The sequence below is a fragment of the Labrus bergylta genome, chromosome 21 (genome assembly GCF_963930695.1).
Source record: "Labrus bergylta chromosome 21, fLabBer1.1, whole genome shotgun sequence".
In the NCBI taxonomy this organism is placed as follows: Eukaryota; Metazoa; Chordata; class Actinopteri; order Labriformes; family Labridae; genus Labrus; species Labrus bergylta.
This window is the reverse complement of record NC_089215.1, coordinates 23,660,912-23,679,674: the sequence shown is the minus strand read 5'-3', so window position 1 is coordinate 23,679,674 and position 18,763 is coordinate 23,660,912.

The following is an 18,763-nucleotide window of genomic DNA, read 5'->3' as shown; positions in this document are numbered from 1 at the left end:
GGAATTCGGATTCAAAAAAGTTCAAAATTTTCATGACAGGATTTCAGCTTTAAAAAAGTTGAAAATTTTCATGAAAAAATTTAGGCTTCAAAAAAGTTGAAAATTTTCATGACAGGATTTCGGCTTTAAAAAAGTCAAATATTTTCATAAAGTTTTTCGGCTTCAAAAAAAGTTTAAAAATTTCATGAAAAGTTTTCGGCTTTAAAAAAGTCAAACTTTTTTTTTTTTCTTCTAATTTTGTCTGAATCACTCATTGTAACGGTATTTTTTACTTTACTTTTTTACGTTTCTTTGAGTTAGAAAATTTAGTTAGAACAGGTATTGACCTAACCCTAACCCCATGAAAAAATGTCAGTTTTAAAAAAGTGTAAAATGATTCTGAATAAATTTTGTCTTCAAAAAAGTCAAACTTTTTCATGAAGTATTTCGGCTTCAAAAAAGTTGAAAACTTTCATGAAAAAATTTCGGCTTAAAAATAGTTTAAAATTTCGTGAAAAATGTGCGGCTTCAAAAAAGTTGAAAATTTTGTAAAATTTTTAACTTTTTTGAAGCCAAAAAATTTTGCTACAAATTTTTTTATGAAACTATTTCGGCTTCAAAAAAGTTGAAAATGCTCATGACAGGATTTCGGCTTTAAAAAGTAAAAAAAATTCATGAAAAATTTACGGCTTCATAAAAGTTGAAAATGTCATGAAAATTTTAATGAAAATTTTTCGGCTTCTAAAAAGTAGAAAATTTTCATGAAAAACTTCGGCTTCAAAAGTTGAAAACTTCATGAAAAAATTTCGGCTTCAAAAGTTGAAGATTTTGTGGAAATTTTTATGAAAAATGTTTGGCTTTAAAAAAGTTGAAACATTTCATGAAAACTTATCAGCTTCAAAAAAATTAAAAAAATTTGTGTAAATTTCAATAAAAAAAATTCGGCTTTTAAAAAGGCGAAAATTTTGGCTTCAAAAAAGTTGAAAATTTTAATGAAAAAATGTTGGCTTCAAAAGTTGAAAGATTTCATCAAAAGTTTCATGAAAAAATTTCGACTTCAAAAAAGTTGAATATTTTAATGAAACATTTTCGTCTTCAAAAAAGTTGAAAATTTTCTTGAAAAAATTTCAAGTTAAAAATAATTTAAAATTTTGTGAAAATGTGCGGCTTCAAAAAAGTTAAACATTTCTTGAAAATATTCGGCTTCAAAAAAGTTAAAAATTTTACGAAATTTTAAACTTCTTTGAAGCTTTGAAGCAATTTTCATGAAAAATTTGAAAATTTTCATGAAAAGATTTCGGCTTCAAAAAAGTTGAAAATGTTCATGACAGAATTTCGGCTTTAAAAAAGTAAAAAAAATTCATGAAAAATGTGCGGCTTCAAAAAAGTAGAAAATGTCATGAAAATTTTAATGAAAACTTTTCGGCTTCTAAAAAGTAGAACATTTTCATGAAAAATTTTCAGCTTCTAAAAAGTATAAAATGTTCATGAAAAATTTCGGCTTCAGAAGTTGAAAATTTTCATGAAACATTTTCGGCTTCAATAAAGTTGAAAATTTTCACAAAAAAATTTGGGCTTCAAAAGTTGAAGATTTTGTGGAAAGTTTTATGAAAAATGTTTGGCTTCAAAAAGTTAAAAAATTTCATGAAAACTTGTCAGCTTCAAAAAAGTTAAAAAAATTTGTGTAAATTTCAATTAAAAAAATTAGGGTTTGAAAAAGACGAAAATTTTGGCTTCAAAAAAGTTGAAAATTTTGATGAAAAAAATTTGGCTTCAAAAGTTGAAAGATTTCTTGAAAAAGTGTTGAATTCAAAAAAGTTGAAAGATTTCTTCAAAAATATTCATGAAAAAATGTTGGCTTCAAAAACTGTAAAGTTTTAATGAAAAAAATGTCGTCTTCAAAAAAGTTTAAAATTTTCATGAAAAAATTTAGACTTCAAAAAAGTTGAAAAATTCGTGAAAATTTTACTGAAAAAACTGTAGATTCCAAAAAGTTGAAAATTTTCATGAAAAATTTTCCTCTTCAAAAACGTTAAAAAATTCCTAAAAATTTTAATGAAAAATGTTTCAAATGTGAGTGGGGCACTCATCTTGGTTAAAACCCCCTTTCCTAACCCCTTACCCTTTTTGAAAGTGTCTTTTTTTCAAAAGACACTTTCAATCAATCAATCAATTTTCACTTACTATTATTTCACATGGGCGGACGTTTCCGCCTATAACGGTTAGGCTTAGGAGTGTACTTGCTCACACTTGCAACACACCCCGACTGGTTAGGTTTAGGTTCAGGGTGTGGGAGAGGTTAGAATACTTGGCTTAGTACACTATTCTAACCTCTTCCACACCCTTTTACTAAACCTAACCAGTCACAGGGTGTCTTGCAAGTCCCCCGTGTTGCAAGTCCCCTCCTGCTCTTCCGGGGACGAGTCCAGTCCACTCCAAATGGCCTGAAACGTGGGGAGAGACCCTTTCTGGGGACACTTTTGGAACAAAACACTTCGTCAATTTTCAAATTTTTTTCACTTAGTCATGTTGACAAAAAGTGGACTCCGGCTTTGGTACCAATCGAGTCAAAATGGCCTGAAACGTGCTCCTAGGCACTTTCTGGGGGCACTTTTTTCAAAAAACACAGTCAATTTTCACTTACTATCATTACACATGGGCAGACGTTTCTGCCTATAACTCCGGAACCAACAGACCTACAGACTACAGGTCCTACAGACTCCAAAACCACCTCTGTCTGACATAATTCGCCCACGCTGAACACGCTGGTGGTCTCCTGGAGTCTATAGGACCTTCCGGTCAAAAGATATGGCCAAGATGATGTCCGACCAATCAGGTTCAAGCACTTCCCGACATCATAAACTCTCGAGAGTGGTACCGTTGGATAGGCCGTGCCCCTTTATGGGAGGTTCCATCTTGGTTCCAAGTCTGTACCACCTTCCTATCAAGAGTTATTCAACTTGAACCACTTGAGCGATCGCTCAAGTCAGGTTATTACCCCCTTTCCCTTACCCTAAAGACGGCACAACTTTTGTGGTTAGGTAACCCTACCGAACCCTAACCCTAAAAAAACAAAGAAAAAACCCTCACATGGACTCTGCCTTGACGTGGCATGAGGGCTTGAGTGCCTCCTGGATCCTTGGGATTCTCCAGAATAGCTCTACCTAGTAGTGCTTACTCCTGCCTTACCACAGGAGTAAGCACTACTGGGTAGAGCTATTCTGGAGAATCCCAAGGATCCAAGAGACAAAACCAAAGAGTCCCCATACTTACCTTTCTGTCCCCATACTTACCTTTCTTCATAAGCCTGACCTTTCTACTAAACCTAACCATTTCACCAAAACACTTACACCTCCTCCTAGACCCGCCGGATTCACTGCAGGTAGGTCTGAAACACTAACACAAAAATTCAGGTCAATAACTATCACTGTTCAGGAGTTGGGAACGCTACGACAGGTATTCACTGTAAGTATCACTTTATGTCTCAAAAACATGTTTTATGTCAATTTTGAGCTCAGCTTCACAAGATACGCTTAATTTAATTACTAACGCTGTTAATAGCGTTGTGTTGCTCAGGGAATGTTGATTTTGATGTTATTTCATGTAACTGTGCTCATGTTTTACCAGAACAGCTGTTTCAACAGATTTTGTCTGATTTACTCCTACTAACATTTTTTTGACTTTGAAACAACACTTTGAGTTACAAAATGTTGTCACTTTATGTCTCAAAAACATGTTTAATGTCAATTTTGAGCTCAGTGTCACACAAAGACACAACAACACAACACACATACACAACAACACAAAGACACAACAACAACAACACAACAACACAACACAGATACACAAAGACACAAAGACACAGAGACAAAAAGACACGACAACACAACACAGATACACAACAACAACAACACAAAGACACAATGACACAAAGACACAACAACACAAAGACACAGAGGCACAAAGACACAACAAAACAATACAACGACACAGAGACACAAAGACACAACAAAACAACACAACGACACAAAAGACACAAAGACACAACAACACAACACAGATACACAACAACAACAAAGACACAACAAAACAACACAGAGACACATCAACACAACACAGAGACACAAAGACACAACAACACAACACAGATACACAGAGACACAACAACACAACACAGAGACACAAAGACACAACAACGCAGAGACACAAAGACACAACAACACAGACACAGAGACAACGACACAAAGACACAACAACACAAAGACAACAACACAAAGATACAACAAAACAACACAACGACACAACACAGATACACAACAACACAAAGACACAGAGACACAAAGACACAACAAAACAGCACGACGACACAGAGACAAAGACACAACAACACAAAGACACAAAGAGACAACAGCAAAGACACAACGACAAAGGCACAACACAACAACACAAAGACACAAAAGACACAACAACACAGAGTCACAACAACACAGCAAAACAACATGACACAGAGACACAACAACACAGATACACACCAACAACAAAGACACAACAACACAAAGACACAACAAAACAACACAACACAACGACACAGAGACACAAAGACACATCAAGACAGATACAAAGACACAGAGATACAGCACAACGACACAGACTCAGAGACAAAGAGACAAAGACACAACAAAACGACACAAAGGCACATCAACACAGAGACACAAAGACACAGAGACAAAAACACAGCGACACTAACACACAACAACACAACACAACGACACAGAGACACAAAGAGACAAAGACACAACAACACAAAGACACAAAGACACAAAGACACAACAACACAACGACAGAGACACAAAGACACAACACAAGGACACAAAGACACAACAACACAATGACAAAACAACACAATGACACAGAGACACAAAGACACATCGACACAAAGACACAACAACACAAAGACACAACACAAGGACACAGGCACAAAGACACAAAGAGGCAAAAACACAATGACACAAGGACACAACAAAACAACACAAGGACACAAAGACACAAGGACACAAAGACTCAGAGACACAAAGACTCAGAGACACAGAGACACAAAGACACAGAGACACAAAGAGACAACACAGACACAACAACACAACACAAAGACACAAAAGACACAACAACTCAGAGTCACAACACAAAGACACAATGACACAACAAAACAACACAACGACACAGAGACACAAAGACACAACAACACAAAGATACAAAAGACACAACTCAGAGTCACAACAACACATCGACATAAAGACACAAAGACACAATGACACAGAGACACAACAACACAAAGACACGAAAGACACAACAACTCAGAGTCACAACAACACAAAGACACAAAGACACAAAGAGACAACAACAAAGACACAACGACAAAGGCACAACACAACAACACAAAGACACAAAAGACACAACAACACAGAGTCACAACAACACAGCAAAACAACATGACACAGAGACACAACAACACAGATACACACCAACAACAAAGACACAACAACACAAAGACACAACAAAACAACACAACACAACGACACAGAGACACAAAGACACATCAAGACAGATACAAAGACACAGAGATACAGCACAACGACACAGACTCAGAGACAAAGAGACAAAGACACAACAAAACGACACAAAGGCACATCAACACAGAGACAAAAACACAGCGACACTAACACACAACAACACAACACAACGACACAGAGACACAAAGAGACAAAGACACAAAGACACAACAACACAACGACAGAGACACAAAGACACAACACAAGGACACAAAGACACAACAACACAATGACAAAACAACACAATGACACAGAGACACAAAGACACATCGACACAAAGACACAACAACACAACGACACAGGCACAAAGACACAAAGAGGCAAAAACACAATGACACAAGGACACAACAAAACAACACAAGGACACAAGGACACAAAGACACAAGGACACAAAGACACGACGACACAACAACACAACGACACAATGACACAAAGACACAACAACACAGAGACACACAGACACAACGACACAATGACACAATAAAACAACACAAAGACACAACAACACAAAGACACAACAAAACAACACAACGACACAACGACACAGAGACACAACAACACAGAAACACAACAAAACAACACAAAGACACAACAACACAAAGACACAACAACACAACACAGTTACACAACAAAGACACAGAGACACAAAGACTCAGAGACACAAAGACTCAGAGACACAGAGACACAGAGACACAGAGACACAAAGACACAGAGACACAAAGAGACAACACAGACACAACAACACAACACAAAGACACAAAAGACACAACAACTCAGAGTCACAACACAAAGACACAATGACACAACAAAACAACACAACGACACAGAGACACAAAGACACAAAGACACAGAGACACAAAGACACAACAACACAAAGATACAAAAGACACAACTCAGAGTCACAACAACACATCGACATAAAGACACAAAGACACAATGACACAGAGACACAAAGACACAACAACTCAGAGTCACAACAACACAAAGACACAAAGACACAACGACACAAAAGACACAACAACTCAGAGTCACAAAGACACAACGACACAACAACACAACACAGATACACACCAACAACACGACGACACAATGACACAACACAACGACACAACAAAACAACACAACGTCACAGAGACACAACAACACGAAGACACAACACAACACAGATACACAACCACAACAAAGACACAACAAAACAACGACACAGAGACACAACAACACAACAACACAGAGACACAACAACACAAAGAGACAACAACACAGACAAAGACACAAAAGACTCAACAACACAGAGTCACAACAACACAAAGACACAACAACCCAACGACACAAAGAAACAAAGACACAAAGACACAACAACACAAATTCACAAAGACACAAAGACACAACAAAACCACACAAAGACACAACAACACAAGAAACAACAACAAAAAGACACAACAACACAAAGACACAAAGAAACAACAACACTAAGACACAAAGACACAACAAAACGACACAAAGACACAGAGTCACAACAACACAAAGACAAAAAGACACAGACAACAACACAAAGACACAATGATACAAAGACACAACAACACAAAGACACAAAGACGTAAATGACACAACAACACAGAGTCACAGACACAATGACACAACAAAACAACGACACAGAGACACAAAGACACAACAACACAAAGACACAACAACACAGACACAAAGACACAATGACACAAAGACACAACAACACAGAGACACAAAGACATAAACGACACAACAACACAGAGTCACAGACACAAAGACACAACAACACAGACACAAAGACACAATGACACAACAACACCAAGACACAAAGACACAACAACAGACACAAAGACACAACACAACGACACAACACAGATACACAACAACAACAAAGACACAACAACACAACACAGATACACAACCACAACAAATACACAACAAAACAACACAGAGACACAACCACAACAAATACACAACAAAACAACACAGAGACACAAAGACACAACAACACAAAGAGACAACAACACAGACAAAGACACAAAGACACAAAAGACCCAACAACACAGAGTCACATCAACACAAAGACACAACAACACAACGACACAAAGAAACAAAGAAACAAAGACACAACAACACAAAGTGACAACAACACAAATTCACAAAGACACAACGACACAAAGACACAACAAAACCACACAAAGACACCACAACACAAGAAACACAAAGAAACAACAACACCAAGACACAACAACACAAAGACACCAAGACACAACAACACAAAGACACAAAGAAACAAGAACACTAAGACACAACAAAACAACACAACGACAAATAGACACAAAGACACAACAAAACAAAACAATGACACAAAGACACAACAACACAGAGTCACAACAACACAAAGACAAAAAGACACAGAGACAACAACACAAAGACACAACAACACAACGACACAATGACACAAAGACACAACAACACAGAGACACAAAGACATAAACGACACAACAACACAGAGTCACAGACACAATGACACAACAAAACAACGATACAGAGACACAAAGACACAAAGACACAACAACACAGAGTCACAAAGACACAATGACACAACAACACCAAGACACAAAGACACAACAACAGACACAAAGACACAACATAACGACACAACACAGATACACAACCACAACAAATACACAACAAAACAACACAGAGACACCAAGACACCACAACACAAGAAACACAAAGGAACAACAACACCAAGACACAACAACACAAAGACACCAAGACACAACAACACAAAGACACAAAGAAACAAGAACACTAAGACACAACAAAACAAAACGATGACACAAAGACACAACAACACAGTGTCACAACAACACAAAGACAAAAAGACACAGAGACAACAACACAGACACAACAACACAAAGACACAACAACACAACGACACAGCAACACAAAGACACAACAACACAGAGACACGAAGACATAAACGACACAACAACACACAGTCACAGACACAATGACACAACAAAACAACGACACAGAGACACAAAGACACAACAACACAAAGACACAACAACACAGACACAAAGACACAATGACACAACAAAACAACAACACAAAGACACAACAACACAGAGTCACAAAGACACAATGACACAACAAAACCAAGACACAAAGACACAACAACAGACACAAAGACACAACACAACGACACAACACAGATACACAACAACAACAAAGACACAACAACACAACACAGATACACAACCACAACAAAACAACACAGAGACAGAAAGACACAACAACACAAAGAGACAACAACACAGACAAAGACACAAAGACACAAAAGACCCAACAACACAGAGTCACAACAACACAAAGACACAACAACACAACGACACAAAGAAACAAAGACACAACGACACAAAGACACAACAAAACCACACAAAGACACCACAACACAAGAAACACAAAGAAACAACAACACCAAGACACAACAACACAAAGACACAAAGACACAACAACACAAAGACACAAAGAAACAAGAACACTAAGACACAACAAAACAACACAACGACAAAGAGACACAAAGACACAACAAAACAAAACAATGACACAAAGACACAACAACACAGAGTCACAACAACACAAAGACAAAAAGACACAGACACAACGACACAAAGACACAACAAAACCACACAAAGACACCACAACACAAGAAACACAAAGAAACAACAACACCAAGACACAACAACACAAAGACACCAAGACACAACAACACAAAGACACAAAGAAACAAGAACACTAAGACACAACAAAACAACACAACGACAAAGAGACACAAAGACACAACAAAACAATGACAATGACACAAAGACACAACAACACAGAGTCACAACAACACAAAGACAAAAAGACACAGAGACAACAACACAAAGACACAACAACACAACAACACAATGACACAAAGACACAACAACACAGAGACACAAAGACATATAAACGACACAACAACACAGAGTCACAGACACAATGACACAACAAAACAACGATACAGAGACACAAAGACACAACAACACAGAGTCACAATGACACAACAACACCAAGACACAAAGACACAACAACAGACACAAAGGCACAACACAACGACACAACACAGATACACAACCACAACAAATACACAACAAAACAACACAGAGACACCAAGACACCACAACACAAGAAACACAAAGGAACAACAACACCAAGACACAACAACACAAAGACACAAAGACACAACAACACAGAGTCACAAAGACACAATGACACAACAAAACCAAGACACAAAGACACAACAACAGACACAAAGACACAACACAACACAGACACACAACAACAACAAAGACACAACAACACAACACAGATACACAACCACAACAAATACACAACAAAACAACACAGAGACAGAAAGACACAACAACACAAAGAGACAACAACACAGACAAAGACACAAAAGACCCAACAACACAGAGTCACAACAACACAAAGACACAACAACACAATGACACAAAGAAACAAAGATACAACGAGACAAAGACACAACAAAACCACACAAAGACACCACAACACAAGAAACACAAAGAAACAACAACACCAAGACACAACAACACAAAGACACCAAGACACAACAACACAAAGACACAAAGAAACAAGAACACAAAGACACAACAAAACAACACAACGACAAAGAGACACAAAGACACAACAAAACAATGACACAAAGACACAACAACACAGAGTCACAACAACACAAAGACAAAAAGACACAGAGACAACAACACAGACACAACAACACAAAGACACAACAACACAACGACACAATGACACAAAGACACAACAACACAGAGACACAAAGACAAAAACGACACAACAACACAGAGTCACAGACACAATGACACAACAAAACAACGACACAGAGACACAAAGACACAACAACACAGACACAAAGACACAATGACACAACAACACCAAGACACAAAGACACAACAACAGACACAAAGACACAACACAACGACACAACACAGATACACAACCACAACAAATACACAACAAAACAACACAGAGACACCAAGACACCACAACACAAGAAACACAAAGGAACAACAACACCAAGACACAACAACACAAAGACACCAAGACACAACAACACAAAGACACAAAGAAACAAGAACACTAAGACACAACAAAACAACACAACGACAAAGAGACACAAAGACACAACAAAACAAAACGATGACACAAAGACACAACAACAGTGTCACAACAACACAAAGACAAAAAGACACAGAGACAACAACACAAAGACAAAAAGACACAAGAAAACGACACAACGACACAGAGAAACAAAGACACAACGACACAAAGACACAGCAACACAAAGAAACAAAGACACATAAACACAAGGACACAAAGACACAACACAGTTACACAACAAGAACAAAGACACAACGACACAAACTCACAACAACACAAAGAAACAAAGACACATCAACACAAGGACACAAAGACACAAGAAAACAACACGACACAAACACACAACACAAAGACACAACAACACAGAGACACAAAAAAAAACACAACGACACAAAGACACATTAACACAAATACACAACAACACAGACACAAAGACACAGCAACACAAAAACTCAAGGACAGAAAGACACAAAGACACAACAACACAAAGACACATCAACACAAAGACACAACAAAACAACACAATGACACAACAACACAGAGACACAAAGACAAAATAACACAACAACACAGATACACGACACAACGACAAAAAGACACAATAACACAACAACATAAAGACACAGAGACACAGATACACAACAACAACAACAACACAACGACACAAAGACACAAGAAGACAACACATTGACACAGAGACACAAAAGACACAACAACACAGTCACAACAACACAAAGACACAACAAAACAACACATCGACACAGAGACACAAGGACACAAAAGACACAAAGACACAACAAAACAACACATCGACACAGTGACACAAGGACACAAAAGACACAACAACACAGTCACAACAACACAAAGAAACAAAGACACAAAGACACAACAAAACAACACATCGACACAAAGACACAACAACAAAAAGACACAACGACACAACAAAAAGACACAAAGACACAACAACACAGAGACACAGAGACACAAACACACAACAACACAACACAGTTACACAACAAGAACAAAGAAACAACAAGACACAAAGACACAAAGACACAAAGACACAACAACACAACGACACAAAGACACATCAACACAGAGACAAAAAGACACAACAACACAGAGACACAGAGACACAAAGACACAACAACACAACACAGTTACACAACAAGAACAAAGACACAACAAGACACAAAGACACAAAGACACAACACAAAGAAACAAAGACACATCAACACAAGGACACAATGACACAACAACACAAAGACACAAAGACACAACAAAAAAACACAACGACAAAAAGACACAACAACACAATACCACAGATACACAACGACACAAAGACACAACAACACAACGACATAAAGACACATTAACACAGAGACACAAAGACACAACAACACAAAGACACAAAAACTGAAGGATAGAAAGTCACAAAGACACAACAACACAGAAACAAAGACACATCAACACAAAGACACAACAAAACAACACAATGACACAGAGACACAAAGACACAATAACACAACAACACAGATACACAACGACACAATGACACAATAACACAACAACATAAAGACACAGAGACACAAAGACACAACAACACAACACAGATACACAACAACACAAAGACACAACAAAACAACACATCGACACAGAGACACAAGGACACAAAAGACACAAAGACACAACAAAACAACACATCGACACAGTGACACAAGGACACAAAAGACACAACAACATAGGCACAACAACACAAAGAAACAAAGACACAAAGACACAACAAAACAACACATCGACACAAAGACACAACAACACAAAGACACAACACAACGACACAAAGACACAACAACAAAAAGGCACAACGACACAACAAAAAGACACAAAGACACAACAACACAGAGACAAAAAGACACAACAACACAGAGACACAGAGACACAAACACACAACAACACAACACAGTTACACAACAAGAACAAAGAAACAACAAGACACAAAGACACAAAGACACAACAACACAACGACACAAAGACACATCAACACAGAGACAAAAAGACACAACAACACAGAGACACAGAGACACAAAGACACAACAACACAACACAGTTACACAACAAGAACAAAGACACAACAAGACACAAAGACACAACAAGACACAAAGACACAAAGACACAAAGACACAACACAAAGAAACAACGACACATCAACACAAGGACACAATGACACAATGACACAATGACACAATGACACAAAGACACAACAACACAAAGACACAATGACACAATGACACAATAACACAACAACATAAAGACACAAAGACACAAAGAGACAACAACACAACACAGATACACAACAACACCAAGACACAAGAAAACAACACAACGACACAGACACAAAGACACAACAAAATAGAGACACAACAACAACAAAGACAAAATAACACAACACAGATACACAACAACAACAAAGACACAACAACACAACAAGACAAAGAGACAACAACACAATGACACAGACACAAAGAAACAACACAACGACACAACAAAACGACACAGATATACAACAAAGACAAAACAACACAATGACACAAAGACAGAAAGACAAAACACAACGACACAAAGACACAACAACAAAAAGACAAAGACACAACAACACAAAGACAAAAAGACACAACAAAACGACACAAAGACACAGAGAAACAAAGACACAACAACACAGTTACACAACACAGTTACACAACACAGTTACACAACAAGAACAAAGACACAACAAGACACAAAGACACAAAGACACAAAGACACAAAGACACAACAACACAAAGACACAACAACACAAAGAAACAAAGACACACCAACACAAGGACACAACAACACAACACAGTTACACAACAAGAACAAAGACACAAAGACACAAAGACACAAAGACACAAAGACACAACAACACAACGACACGAAGACACATCAACACAGAGACACAAAGACACAACAACACAACACAGTTACACAACAAGAACAAAGACACAACACAAAGAAACAAAGAGACATCAACACAAGGACACAATGACACAGAGACACAAAGACACAACAAAAAAACACAACGACAAAAAGACACAACAACACAACAACACAGATACACAATGACACAAAGACACAACAACACAACGACATAAAGACACATTAACACAGAGACACAAAGACACAACAACACAAAGACACAAAAACTGAAGGACAGAAAGTCACAAAGACACAACAACACAGAAACAAAGACACATCAACACAAAGACACAACAAAACAACACAACACAACGACACAGAGACACAAAGACACAATAACACAACAACACAGATACACAACGATACAATGACACAATAACACAACAACATAAAGACACAGAGACACAAAGACACAACAACACAACACAGATACACAACGACACAAAGACACAAGAAAACAACACAACGACACAGACACAAGGACACAACAAAACAGAGACACAACAACAACAAAGACAAAACAACACAACACAGATACACAACAACAACAAAGACACAACAACAACAAAGACACAACAACACAATACAGATACACAACAACATAAAGACAAAGAGACAACAACACAATGACACAGACAAAAAGAAACAACACAACGACACAACAAAATGAAACAGATACACAACAAAGACAAAACAACACAATGACACAACGACACAAAGACACAACAACACAAAGACACAGAGACCAAAAACACAAAGACACAACAAAACAACGCAACGACACAGAGACACAAAGACAACAACGACACAAAAACACAAAGACAACAACAACACAGATACACAACAACAACAACACAAAGACACAACAACATAAAGACAAAGAGACAACAACACAATGACACAGACAAAAAGAAACAACACAACGACACAACAAAATGAAACAGATACACAACAAAGACAAAACAACACAATGACACAAAGACACAAAGACACAACAACAAAACAACACAAAGACACAACAACACAAAGACACAACAAAACAACGCAACGACACAGAGACACAAAGACAACAACGACACAAAAACACAAAGACAACAACAACACAGATACACAACAACAACAACACAAAGACACAAAGAGACAAAAACACAACAACACAGACACAAAGAAAAGGGTAGGGTTAGGGTTAGGGGGTTAGACACGGCCTATCCATTTGTACCACTGTCGAGTCTCTATGACATCGGTAAGTGCTCAAACTTGATCGGTCGGACTTTGTTTTGGTCACATCTTGGGAACCCAAGGTCGTAGAGACTTGGGGACAAGTCCTGCGTGTTCAGAGTGGCCGAATTATGGCAGACGGAAGTGGTTTCCAAGTGTAAGGGTTAGGGTAAGGGTATTCAGAATTTTTAAATAAACATACTTCCATACTATGAGCTGTACTGTGTCTGTGTCTCTATGAGCTGTACTGTGTCTCTATGAGCCATACTGTGTTTGTGTCTCTATGAGCTGTACTGTGCCTGAGGCTCTATGAGCTGTACTGTGTCTCTATGACCTGTACTGTGTCTGTGTCTCCATGAGCTGTACTGTGCCTGAGGCTCTATGAGCTGTACTGTGTCTCTATCAGCTGTACTGTGCCTGAGGCTCTATCAGCTGTACTGTGTCTCTATGAGCTGTACTGTGTTTGTGGCTCTATGAGCTGTACTGTGTCTCCATGAGCTGTACTGTGTTTGTGGCTCTATGAGCTGTACTGTGTCTCTATGAGCTGTACTGTGTCTCCATGAGCTGTACTGTGTTTGTGGCCCTATGAGCTGTACTGTGTCTCTATGAGCTGTACTGTGTTTGTGGCTCTATGAGCTGTACTGTGTCTCCATGAGCTGTACTGTGTTTGTGGCTCTATGAGCTGTACTGTGTCTCTATGAGCTGTACTGTGTTTGTGGCTCTATGAGCTGTACTGTGTCTCTATGAGCTGTACTGTGTCTCCATGAGCTGTACTGTGTTTGTGGCCCTATGAGCTGTACTGTGTCTCTATGAGCTGTACTGTGTTTGTGGCTCTATGAGCTGTACTGTGTCTCCATGAGCTGTACTGTGTTTGTGGCTCTATGAGCTGTACTGTGTCTCTATGAGCTGTACTGTGTCTCCATGAGCTGTACTGTGTTTGTGGCCCTATGAGCTGTACTGTGTCTCTATGAGCTGTACTGTGTCTGTGTCTCGATGAGCTGTACTGTGCCTGAGGCTCTATGAGCTGTACTGTGTCTCTATGAGCTGTACTGTGTTTGTGGCTGTATGAGCTGTACTGTGTCTCTATGAGCTGAACTGTGTCTGTGTCTCTATGAGCTGTGTCTGTGTCTCTATGAGCTGTACTGTGTCTGTGTCTCTATGAGCTGTGCCTGAGGCTCTATGAGCTGTACTGTGCCTGAGGGTCTATGAGCTGTACTGTGTCTCTATGAGCTGTACTGTGTCTGTGTCTCTATCAGCTGTACTGTGCCTCGGGCTCTATGAGCTGTACTGTGTCTGTGGCTCTTTGAGCTGTACTGTGTCTCTATGAGCTGTACTGTGTCTGTGGCTGTATGAGCCGTACTGTGTTTGTGTCTCTATGAGCTGTACTGTGTTTGTGGCTCTATGAGCTGTACTGTGTCTCTATGAGCTGTACTGTGTTTGTGGCTCTATGAGCTGTACTGTGTCTCTATGAGCTGTACTGTGTCTGTGTCTCTATGAGCTGTATTGTGCCTGTGTGTGTGTGTGTGTTGTCCTTGTGCATCTGTGTGTGTCTGTGTGTGTGTGTGTGTGTGTGCGTCTGTGTGTGTGTATTGTGTGTGTCTCTGTGGATGTGTGTGTGTGTGTGTTCAATTCAATTCAATTTATTTGTGTAGCGTCAACTCATAACAAGTGTTATCTCAAGACACTTTACAAAAAGCAGGTAAAATACCTTACTCTTTGTCTGTTAACATTACAAAAGAGCAGGTAAAAAGACCTTACTCATTGTTATGTTACAAAAAGCAGGTAAAAGACCTTACTTATTGCTATATTACAAAGACCTATCAGCCCTATCCATCATGAGCACTTTAGCAAAGCAGCAAAAGTTACAGTGGTAAGAAAAAACTGCCTTATTAAAAGGCAGAAATCTTCGGCCGGATCCCCTGCTCATGACGAAACAGCCTTCACAGGCCTAGACTGCACCGGGGTTGGAAAGGGATAGGGGGAGAGATGGGATAAGATGCAGGAAGAGGGATAGGGGGCAAGGGGGTGGAGGGAGGCAGACCGTCCATCTGGCAGGCCATCAACCAATGATCTTGAGGAGCCTAAGAGAGCTCAAGAGCTCTCAGGAAAGTAGGCGGTTAGTAACTGATATTTACAGATAGATACATGCAGTAATATGATGTACTGTATATGCACAGAGACAGAGAGAGAGAGAGAGAGAGAGAGAGAGGAGCTCAAGGTGCCAGTTCCCCCGGCAGTCTAAGCATATAGCAGCATAACTAAGAGCTGGTCTATACCAGCACTAACTATAAGATTTATCAAAAAGGAAAGTTTTAAGTCTATTCTTAAAATACAGACTGTGTCTGCCTCCTGGACCCCGGCTGGAAGGCGGTTCCACAGGAGAGGAGCCCGATAACTGAAGGCTTTACCCCCCATAGTACACTTAGAGACTGTAGGTACCACCAGCAGGCCTGCACTCCGGGACCGCAGAGCTCTTGAGGGACAGTACGGCACTAGTAGTTCCTTAAGATAAGATGGTGCCTGGCCATTTAGAGCTTTGTTGGTGAGAAGAAGGATCTTGAATTCTATTCTAGACTGTATGGGGAGCCAGTGCAGAGAAGCCAAGACAGGAGTGATGTGGTGTCAAAGGCAGCACTAAGATCTAACAAGACGAGCACAGACAGAAGTCCCCTGTCTGAAGCTAGAAGTAGATCGTTTGTAACTCTAACTAGTGCAGTCTCAGTGCTATGGTGGACTCTAAATCCTGACTGAAACTCCTCAAATAAACTGTTGTCATGGAGAAAGTCACACAGCTGTTTAGCTACCACCTTCTCCAGGATCTTCGAGAAAAAAGGAAGGTTGGATATAGGCCTGTAGTTAGCCAGAGTTTCTGAATCCAGAGTAGGCTTTTTAAGTAGAGGTTTGATTACCGCTACTTTAAATGCCTGGGGTACATAGCCTGCCAGTAAAGACGAATTGATCATAACTAATATAGAGTTGCTAACTAAGGGAAAAACTTCCTTAAACAGCTTGGTTGGGATTGGGTCCAAAATACAGGTTGACGGTTTCGACGCAGAAAAAATGGAATTTAGCTCTGGTCGATTGGAGAAAAACAGTCAAGACTAATATCTGGTCCTGGAACTGTCTCTGCCGTATCAGACGTATCCGCACCAGGTAAGGGCAGGAGGTTACCAATTTTGTCTCTGATGTCTAGAAATTTGCTGTTGAAAAAGCTCAGGAAGTCATTACTGCTGAGGGCTAGAGGATTACAAGGCTCAATGGAGCCATGACTCTCTCTATCGAGGATTGCCTTTGTTTTCCTCGATTAGAGAGGAGTAGTAGGCGTGACGTAGAGCCTTCATATATCTTCTATGACTATCTTGCCAGAAAAAATGAGATTCTACCGTTTGGTCGAGCGCCATATTCTTTCAAAATTCCGCGGCGATTGTTTTAGAGTACGGGTTTCTGAGTTGAACCATGGAGCCACTCTCTTGGAAGGCTTGACAACCTTCTGTTTCAGGGGAGCAATCAAATCCAGAGTAACTCTCAGCAATCCACTGCACTATCAACAAACTGATCTAGCTGAGAGGGACTAAAGCTATCATAAAAGTTTCCAACTGGGTTGAAACACGGTACTGAATCAAAATCAGCTGAAATAGCTTCCTTAAATCTAGCCACAGCACTATCCGACAAACTTCTAGAGAGCACACCTCTTCCAAGCAGAGATAATTCTGGTAGGACAAAGT